Below are 11,596 nucleotides of genomic sequence, written 5' to 3'. Positions count from 1 at the left end.
TGAAGGGATGGAATGAGAGAAGGTAAAAGAATTAGTGAAATTATAAATACATAACACATAGATACAGGTAATAGGACAGCAAATCCCAGAAGGAAGGAAGGAAGGGGGGGAGGATGTTAGAGGGAGGGAAGTAAAGAGGGTATAATAGGGGGCACAGAGTTGCAGAGTGAGGGTGGGTGTTATATTGAGTGGGACACTTGAGTCCATGTTAACACAATAAATTAAAATTAATAAAAAATACTTTAAAAAAGCATTTAATTGATCAAATGCAAAAACCATTCATAATTAAAAGTCAGAAACCTATAATAGAAAGAAACTTCCTAAACTTCTAGTCATAATTTTCAAAAAGAAACAAATGTTCTTCATTGAATAATGGATAAATGTACTACATTACATCCATATAATGGAATGTTAATCATAAAAAGGAACAAACTTTTTCAATTGCAACAATTTGTATATATCTCAAAGGCATTATTCTGAGTAAAAGAAACTGGTCTCAGAAGGTCATATAAGTATGATTTCATTCACCATATTCACCCATGCATAAGACGCACCTTTTATTTCCGGAAAAAATGGGGTCTAAACTGGGTGAGTCTCATACAGTGGTTGTAGTTTTTTTTTACTTGCACCTCCCACTTTTCCCTGCATGTTTTTGTGCTTATTGTTGAAGATAGTGATTCGTCATCAGACACAGATGAAGACAAGCTAATGGATGGGAGGTCTGACAGTAATGAGGAGTTGAATGAATTTTATGATGAATAAAACTTGAGTTCAATAACTTTATGTAATATATTGTTTTTTAAATTTTGGGCCTCAAAACTAAGGTGTGTCTTATACATGGGAGCATGTTATACACAGGGAAATATGGTATATGACATTCTCACAAAGACAAAACCAGAAAGAACAGAGCAATATGTGTCGATGATTGGGTTGGTGGACAATGTGAATATAAAGGGATAGCATGAGGGAGTTTGGAGGAGGAGACATAATTGTTTTGTATCTTGATTGTGTTGGTGGCTACACAGACTCATGTGTTAGAATTCAGAGAACTGTACACCAAAAATATTAATTTTATCATAAGATAATTTTTTTTAAGTTTAAGTTTACATTGGAGAAATAGCCACTGGTTCAAAAAAGTTACATATTGTTTTATAGTTGTCTTAGAGATGATGCATCTTATGGTGAAGATTATTCAATGGTCCTCAGAATCCAGTATCTTCTTTTCATTTTGGTAAAGAATTCCATAATTTAGCTGGGCCCATGGCTGCCAAGATGAGTGTTAGATTTTTTTAGACTCCCTGAAGGTCTGTGTATACATATGTTTAACCTCAGGTCAAAGTGCTAAGGTGTGAATTTCTGCATTATTTGGCTAATGGTAAGTTTTTTTTCCCTTGGACTTCATTTCTTCCTTTTCCAATTGGGTGGGAAACAAGAGATTCAACTACATTGGATCTAGAAATGGAAGCTACAGGTCGAGTTGGCAAATTAACCCTAGAGCTTGGGCCTGGATGACCACCTGGAACACAGCTGTCTACCTGCCCTGCATTGCCCATGTATCTTTGAACTATTAAGTGGTGGGGAAATAAACATCTTTTTATTTAAACTACTGTATCATGAGTTCTCTTTATTACAGCAGCTTAACCCCCACTTCTGCTTTTACATTCCTAACATGACCAATGGATTCTTCAAGGGGTAGGTGCTTGTTACGCTTCACTCTTTGACTCAGTTATGACAATTAATAAAATGCTGAGGTGGAAAGAAACTGAGACAACTTACTGCAAGATATTGTTCTTTTGAAGCCAGCCTTGAAGAATAAAAACATAATCTTGTGACAATATACCATTTTAAGAGCCTGAAAATCTGCCTGACCCGTGGTGGCACAATGGACAAAGCATTGACTTGGAATGCTGAGGTCGCCAATTCAAAACCCTGGCTTGCCTGGTTAAGGCACATATGAGAAAAAACAGGTTGATGTGTCCTGTACCTCATTCCCCCCCCTTCTCTCTCTTGTGTGCTCCTCTCTCTAAAATCAGTAAGTAAAATCTTTGTAAAAAAGACCTTGAAAATAAAGAACTGCAATGGTCATCACTTGAAGTTGGTGAGATTAATTTCCCCATCTCTGCCAGCTCTTTGATCTACCCTATATATTTTATTATTTTAATGTCCTTATCCTTTCAGCCTACCCATGTTGTTTGTTTATACTTTTGGTACCCCACTTTCTCTTTCTCTTTTTCTTTTTTAAGATTTTAAAAAATTTATTCATTTTAGAGAGAGAGAGAGAAGGGGGAAGGAGCAGGAAGCATCAACTCCCATTTGTGCCTTGGCCAGGCAAGCCCAGGGTTTTGAACCAGTGACTTCAGAGTTCCAGGTTGACACTTTATCCACTGCACCACCAGAGGTCAGACTCACCTTTTTTCTTTGGCTTTGCTTTGACTCTTCCCTTTTGATATAGTGTTTAGGTGGACTGTCCTTATGGTGATCAACTTCTTCACCTGATCTTGGGAATCTTTTAATTAGAAACGACAAATACTACTTGTGGTGACCAGTCCCATCCTAAAGCTATCCAGGAGTCTAGCAAGAGTTGCCTCATTAGAACAAAAGTTGCTTCTTTCATCCAAGAAATTCCAAAGGACTTAAGAAGATGCTCCTCTAACTCCCGTAACTCAGGAAATTATAAGGGTTTTAAGGGCTCTGTATCAGGACCTAGGGGCAGGCACCAAATATACCTTCCTTATTATGTCACACTCCCAAATCTTTTATTTTACCTGAGGAAACACATCAGAAAGACTAAGTGATTTACCAAAGGTTACAGAGTAAATGTGTAGCAAAGCCAGGAATATAACTCAAGTATCCTTACAGAACAGTAACTTTATCACTATGTGATTTTGACTTCTAGGTATATCCATGCTGGGCTTATCTCTGTTTTAGATTCTCATACTACACTGACTAATAATTTACAACTAACTTTACAATAAAAATCATACTAACCTCTAATACTATATTTTCTATTGATGCTGAAGGAAATGTTTAACTCATGTTCTTTTCTTCAACTAATTTCCAACCCTCTTCATTCAGATTCCTCCTCGGGAACAGAATGAGAAACAGCTAACCTGTTTACCAATCCCCCAGCCCCCTTTGTCCAGTCATCTGGTTGTTTCTTACCATTCCTCAACCCCTTTACCTAGTTAATGATATCCCCATCTCTCCTTTCCACCTTGGTATGGCCATTTAAACTAGCCAATCAGGAAAAAATAAGATTGTACGGTCAATACTCCAGGCAATGGAGCAAGATTCATCATCCTAAGGCCTGCGTTCGGGATAAAAACAGAATTTGCCCTCTGCCTGGGGCCTTGATGGATAGCTTTCAACAGCGGCAGCACTTCCTTCTGCAGAAGTTATTAAAGTTGCCTTGCTGAAGAATTTTGTTTCCACAAGTCTTGCTTAATTTAATTTCTAACAATGCTATCTCTTGTTGGCTTTTAGTAGTTCAAGTGGTTGGCTATTGGCACCATATTCTTCTTATCAGTCACTCCAAGTTTAACTATTCCCTTAATATGTCTTCAAGAAAATCTACTGCTTATCTTAAATTGTGGTACATTTAATCTACCCATCATCAAATATCATCAGGCTGTTCACACAGCACTTGGAACTTAAAGTATCAGCATCAACATGAAATATTTAAGAAGTTCTAGTCAGTCGTGAAAATGAGAAAAATGCAAATATTTGAATAACACAGAACTCATATCCACTTAATCAATGTTCTTCAAAGTTAATTTCTCTTCTTGGTGGTTAAGAGGTGGAACTAGAAAAGAACCAGATTGATGGGGGAACTCAAGAGTAAAAAATGTTAGCTTTAGTCATAGTAGCTTTTCATTATAATTAATAAGCTTATTGGTTAATGCAAGTAAACAGCTTTGTTCCAGGAGCTGGGATACATGAATGGGCTTACATGACTTCATAAGGGTTGCAAGCAACCCACCCTTTGTGACCCAGAAGTTTGCAAGGAAAGCATTTGTGCTCTGGGGATGGAATGCCTGCTGACCATCATGCAAATAAAGAATTACTAGTAGTACTAGAAACATATTTAGAATGCAACTTTTATATGATTAACTTTCCTCTGAGTTCCAAACCCCTTACCTACCATTTTCTTTCCCTTATAAAAAGGTTGGCATGAGATGAGATGTTAAGATGGTTTTTAGGGTACATAACCTATGGTCTTCTCCAATCACTGGCCCTCTGAGTAAAGTATCCATAACTATTAAGTCATTGCCTCTACTTATTTGGCTGAGTGGTGACAGGCATCACGAATATCGTTTTTTCTGGTTTCAAGATTAGTTAGAACTCATCTTCTTACCACTGGGTACTGATAGTTGGGGAAACAAACTTTTCAATGTCCAGCTAAAGTGTGTATGATTACAGTGATGTGGTGAAATAATGAAAATATATCAGGAAAGCTGGATTTAATTCTTATCCCCTGGCCTATGACCTAGGGGAAATCCCTTCAACCCTGTATGACTTCATTTCTTTAATTGTAAATGGGAATAATACTAGGTTCCCAGTTCAATGAAGAAGTGATGAGAATGGCTGCATCAATCAGGGCCTCAGAAAGAGACACAATCTAGCTCAGGTGTCTCAAGAGACTATAATTAAGGGATTATTCATCATGGTCAGGATAGGACAACCAAAAGGGGGGAACTCATAGATTAATTTAGTGGGAAGCCTTTTCTACTCTAGATTTGAAGGAGAAGAGGCAGAAAATAGTGTTAAAAAGCCCAGTGAGAACTGAAGCTATGCCTGACCAGATGGTGGCACAGTGGATAGATTGCCTGGGACACTGGGGACCCAGGTTCAAACCCAAGATCACTGGCTTGAGCATGGACTCGTCTGGCTTGAGCGTGGGCTCACTAGCTTGAGTGTGGGGTCACCAGCTTGAATGTGGGATCATAGATATGACCCTATGGTCACTGGTTTGAACCTAAAGGTCTCTGGCTTGAAGTTCAAGGTTACTGGCTTGAGCCCAAGGTCACTGGCTTGACTAAGGGGTCACTTGCTCTGCTGTAACCCCCTGGTTAAGGCACATATGAGAAAGCAATCAATGAACAAGTAAGGTGCTGCAATTATGCAATTATGAGTTGATGTTTCTCGTCTCTCTCTCTTCCTGTCTGTCTCTCTTGCAAAAAAACAAAAGCAAAAAAGAACTGTGCTATGGTAGGAACACATAGGAGAAACATCTCATATAGACTTGAGAAGTCAAATGCTCCTCGTTGACTATAAATTCTATTAGAAAAGCAACATTATTTGTATGTTGCAGGATTAAAGTTTTTACTATATCATGTAAAACAGCAACTGAACCTCACGGGATATTGTCATCTTGCTGACAGTTAATTGAGCCTACCATAGGCTGTTGAGTCAATCAGACCAGCTCTTTCTGGATGGTGGGGTTTAGTAATAACATCTATAAAGTCTAAGGGCATGCATGAACCCACTGCCACATTTCTTTTGCTGCGAAATAAATTCCTTGGCAGGAAGTGAAATTGTATGGATTGTAATGGGTCTGGTCAAATGAAGAATAACAGCACAATTGCTTTCTTCCCAGTCTGAGCTAAACTGTCCCCAGGGCCCTGACCACAGCACTGTTTGTGTCAAGCTACAAAGCTTTATCAGGTTCTTGACCCTGACCCTTTTTATCTTCAGGGTAAAATTCCCTCTCCAGGGCCCAAAAGGACACACTGTTTACCTTCTCTAGGGACTTCTCACCCATCTCTCCCAAGTTCCCAGGGCTTTATCAAAACAACAACAAAAATATGAAATGTTCTCTCCCTTGATTGTAAACCATAGCTTCTGTGCTTACCAACAGAAGCAAAGAGATATTTGGAAGGGAGGGTGTAGTTTTGACACTTCTACTGGGGGGTGGGTAAGAGGTGGAGAAGAATGCTGTAAAACTCCTACTACCAGTAGCACCTGAACTCCACCCACAAAGGCCTGTTACATTTGGACATAGCAGCCCTATACATGCTATGAGTTACAATGCTCATGCTGCTACCTGTTCAGAGCATGTGAATTCTGTAAGCTGCTTTTCTATTCTTCACCACTTCCAAGTGTTTCTTAATTAAAATCCCTTCCTCTGTACTGGACTTGCTCATAGATCATGTTAAATCTCAGGTCTTAGAAATTCCTTAATGAGATAATCATATCTTTGAATGTGGCCAAGAAGAAGAAGAAGAAGAAGAAGAAGAAGAAGAAGAAGAAGAAGAAGAAGAAGAAGAAGAAGAAGAGGAGGAGGAGGAGGAGGAGGAGGAGGAGGAGGAGGAGGAGGAGGAGGAGGAGGAAGGAGGAGGAGGAGGAGGAGGAGGAGGAGGAGGAGGAGGAGGGGAGGTTATGTCTGAAGTCTAGAATGGAGGACTGTTTTTTTCTAAGGTTTTAAGTATAAGACTATATACATGAAACGGAGCACCTCAGTCAAATCATTGGTTAAGAATGTCATCTTCCTGATTCTTCTGTTTCGGTGTCTTGTTATCTGCCCTGAATGTTAGAGCCACTGCTCTAAAACAGTTCTGAAAAATTTTGCTTCCAAGGCCTACCTTCACATAAAATTCAACATGGTTAAAATGACATGCTTCTTCCCATTTCTGTCATGAGTTGTCATGGCTCTGAGGTTTAAATCATTAGAGAAGTGCTTGATATTTTTCTCTCCTTTTTCTTCTTCTTGTCCTTCAGTGGGGCAATTATTCCTTGTGCCTCTTCATAGTCCCTCCATTTTTCAGCTCCCACTTCCATCACCACATGTAGGTCTTCCAACAGTTTCCTATGAGGTGTCTATGCCTTTACTCCTGCTCTCTCCCTAATTACTGTCCAGATCTAAGACATATAGATATATATAATGATATCCACTACATATCATCTGATACCATCATTTTTACTGAACTCATTCTGCCTGAAAAGTCTCTTGTATTTTCCTAAACTTTACCTTTTTTTTAAGTCCTGCTTCCTCATGAAGCCTTTTATGAGTGTCTTAAACTTCAGTGACCAATTACTCTTGTCTGAATTTCTGAAGCATGTGTTGGCTGTATCAGTGATTTTCAATCTTTTTTTTCCATGGCACAAACACACACTAATTACTAAGGTCAGTGCCCCTGACTAAATACAACCATTTTCATCTCATGGCACAAATAAATTAGTTACTAAGGAAGAAGAGGCCCCTTTTTCTTTAGTAATTAGTTTATGAGTGCGTGAGAAACAAAGGTTCAAAATCACTGGTCTGTATCACCCATTTAGCACAAAAAATACTACTTTGCCTTATCTGTATGTGAATGCTCACTTTCTAGCAGTACCTAGCAATGGTTGTGCATTAAGAGTAACTGAGGTTTTTTTTTTAAATCCTCCCTGATGTTCAATATAGAGATTCAAGAGACATCTCAATCTACAGAAACAACAAATAATTAATTAGATTAATGTTCCCAACTCCTGAGATTTAGTTGAGGTTTTTATATTGCTATTTTCTGAACTGGTCTAGGATAAGGCATTGTACTAGATGCTAGAAGCAGAAAAATGAACAGGATATTAACCAATTCTGTTTTCAAAAAACACACACATTCCTATTGAGGAACAAACAATAAATCATGCAATTATAACACTGTGGAGCACACACCATAATAGATATATAGGACACTATCAGAACACAACAGAGGAACATGTAATGCCAATCTGGGAGGCCAGAGAAGTCATCCCAGAGAAAGGGATCCAAAAGCTAGACCATGAAGGATGAGTAAGAGTTGCCTAAGCAAAAGTGTGTGACTTTGTGCATGGATTGGGAAGAGGGGTTGGAGGACAGAAGAGTGCTTCAGGCAGAAGAAACAACACACTGAAGGTCCTGGACACAAGCAAAACTTGGTTTATTAAAAATATGACAGTTTAATTTGGTCCGAAAATACAGTGCAAGGCATGGGATATCAAGAGATGAGGTTGAAGGGATAATCAGGGCTTAATGATAAAATAAGGACTTGTAAAGGCGGATATCAAGAGATGAGGTTGAAGGGATAATCAGGGCTTAATGATAAAATAAGGACTTGTAAAGGCAGCAAGCAGTATATGGAAGGTGGGATGACTCAATCAGGTTTGCAACTTATGAATACCACTCTTGCCACAGAGAGCTATGAAAGAAGAGAAAAATGGAGGCAGAAAGGCCAGCTGGGCAGCTGATATAATAGGTAATTCTACTAAAAAAGATGATAATGATTACCTCACCATAACAGTGGTAGTAGAGTTGGAAAAAAATAGATAAACTTCAGGGATGCTTACGGAGCAGAAATGTGAAGACTAAATGTTTGGGTATGAAAAGTGAGGGAGAGAAAGTTAAAGGGTAAAATGGGAGAGGATAAAGATCCGCAGTAGCAAACAAAGGAGGATAGATTGCAGAAGCACTCATGAGATAATGGACACTAGTAAATATGATAAGTTTTATTTTAATAACCTAATGGTCACCATTTCCAAAAATGCCACTACTGAAACATATAGCTTAAAAAAAGAAGAAACAGGCGCTGGCCAGTTGGCTCAGCGGTAGAGCGTCGGCCTAGCGTGCGGAGGACCCAGGTTCGATTCCCGGCCAGGGCACACAGGAGAAGCGCCCATTTGCTTCTCCACCCCTCCGCCGCGCTTTCCTCTCTGTCTCTCTCTTCCCCTCCCACAGCCAAGGCTCCATTGGAGCAAAGATGGCCCGGGCGCTGGGGATGGCTCTGTGGCCTCTGCCTCAGGCGCTAGAGTGGCTCTGGTCGCAACATGGCGACGCCCAGGATGGGCAGAGCATCGCCCCCTGGTGGGCAGAGCGTCGCCCCTGGTGGGCGTGCCGGGTGGATCCCAGTCGGGCGCATGCGGGAGTCTGTCTGACTGTCTCTCCCTGTTTCCAGCTTCAGAAAAATGCAAAAAAAAAAAAAAAAAAAAAAAGGAAGAAACAGAGGAAAGAAGTACGAAATACCACCAAACAAAAATAACTGACAGAAAAACAAAAGAGAAGAACCAAACAAGACACAGAATTATCAGAAAACAATATATAAAATGGCTATAGGAAACTCTCAAGTGCCAATAATTACACTAAATGTAAATAGATTGAACTGACCAATAAGGAGACATATAGTAGCATATAGCAGATTGGATCAAAAAGCAAAACCCAACCATATGCTGTCTTCAAGAGACACATCTAAGCTACAAGGACAAAAGTAGATCCAAAGTGAAAGATTGGAAAATGATTCTCCAAGCAAATAATATCCAAAGAAAAGCAGGTGTAGCCATACTCATATCTGGCAATGCTGACTACAAGACAACAAAGTTAACCAGAGACAAAGATGGTCATTTCATAATGAGAAAGGGCACATAATATCAAGAAGACATAAAACTTCTTAATATATGTGCACCAAACCATGAAGCACCAAAATATTTAAGACATCTACTAACAGATCTAAAAATAGAAACTGACAAAAATACAATCCTACTTGGAGATCTCAATATACTATTGATGGTTCTAGATTGCTCATCGAAACAGAAAATCAATAAAGAAATATCAGCCTTAAATGAAACACTAAAACAAATGGACATAAGACACATCTACAGGACATTTCATCCCAGAACCTCAGAGCATATATTTTTCTCCAGTGTACATTCTCAAGAATATATACCATATGTTGGGCAACAAAATTAACATTTACAAATTCAGAAAGATTGAAACTATACCAAGCATATCTTCTGATCATAAGGCTTTGAAATTAGAATTCAACTGCAAAAAAAAAAAAAAAAGTAAATCAACCCACAAAAATGTGGAAACTAACAACATACTTCTAAAAATGACTGGGTCACAGAAGAAATAAAAGCAGAGATAACAAGATATATACAGACAAACAAAAATGACAACATGACATAACAGAACCTCTGAGATGCAGCAAAAGCAGTAATAAGAGGGAAGTTCATATCATTATAGGCTTATATCAAAAAACAGGAGAGAGAGCCCAAGTAAACAACTTAACAACACATCTTAAGAAACTAGAAAAAGAACAAACACAACCCAAAGCCAGCAGAAGAAAGGGCATAATAAAAATCAGAGCAGAAATAAATGAAATAGAGAACAGAAAAACTATAGAAAAAATTAATACAACAAAGAGCTGGTTTTTTTAAAAGATCAACAGAATTGGCAAGCCCCTGGAAAGACTCACTAAGGAAAAAAGATAAAGGACTCATATAAACAAAATCCAAAATAAAAGAAGAGAAATTACCACAGGTATCATAGATATACAAAGAATCATTGTAGAATACTATGAAAAACTATGTATATGTCGCCAAATTCAACAATCTAGAAGAAATGGATGACTTCCTAGATCTATACAACCTTCCTAGACTGAGTCACAAAGAAGCAGAAAGCCTAAATAGACCCATAAGCAAGGAGGACATAGAAACAACTATCAAAAACCTCCCCAAAAATAAAAGTCCAGGGCCAGACAGCTACACTAGTGAATTCTACCAAACATTCAAAGAAGATTAGGTTCCTACCCTTCTCAAAGTCTTCAAAAAAATTAAAGAAGAAGCAATAGTTCCAAACACATTTTATGAGGCCAACATAACCCTCATACCATAACCTGGCAAGGACAATACTGAAAAAGAAAAGTACAGACCAATATCTCCAATGAAAAAATAATACATCACAATCAAATGGAATTCATCCCAGGAGCACAAGGATGGTTCAACATATGTAAAATGATTAACATAACACACAATATCAACAAAACCAAGAACAAAAATCATATAATCCTATCAATAGATGCAGAGAAGGCATTCAGTAAGATACAACATCCTTTTATGTTTAAAACACTCAATGAAATGGGTATAGAAGAAAAATACCTCAATATAATAAAGGCCATATATGACAAACCATCAGCTAACATCATACTAAATGGTGGAAAACTGAAACCTTTTCCTCTAAAATCAGGAACAAGACAAGGCTGCCCACTCTCCACTCCTATTCAACATAGTGCTGGAAGTTCTAAGCAGAGCAATCAGACAAGAGAAAGAAATAAAAGGCATTCATATTAGTAAAGAAGAAGTAAAGGTTTCACTTTTTGCAGATGACATGCATATAGAAAATCCCAAAGTCTCCACAGAAAGACTATTAGAAAAATAAACCAATACAGTAAGGTAGGGGTCGGGAACCTTTTTGGCTGAGAGGGCTATGAACGCCACACACTTTAAAATGAAATTCCGTGAGAGCCATACAACAACCTGTGTATGTTATACATGAGCCAATAAAAATTTGGTGTTGTCCCGGATGACAGCTGTGATTGGATCCAGCGACCCGCAACCATGAACATGAGTGGTAGGAAAGGAATGGATTGTAATACATGAGAATGTTTTATATTTTTAACATTATTACTTTTTTATTAAAGATTTGTCTGTGAGCCAGATACAGCCATCAAAAGAGCCACATCTGCCTGACCAGGTGGTGGCGCAGTGGATAGAGCGTCGGACTGGGATGCGGAAGGACCCAGGTTCGAGACCCCAAGGTCACCAGCTTGAGCATGGGCTCATCTGGTTTGAGCAAAGCTCACCAGCTTGGACC

The sequence above is a fragment of the Saccopteryx bilineata genome, chromosome 5 (assembly GCF_036850765.1).
Source record: "Saccopteryx bilineata isolate mSacBil1 chromosome 5, mSacBil1_pri_phased_curated, whole genome shotgun sequence".
NCBI lineage: Eukaryota > Metazoa > Chordata > Mammalia > Chiroptera > Emballonuridae > Saccopteryx > Saccopteryx bilineata.
Note: the sequence above shows the minus strand (reverse complement) of the source record.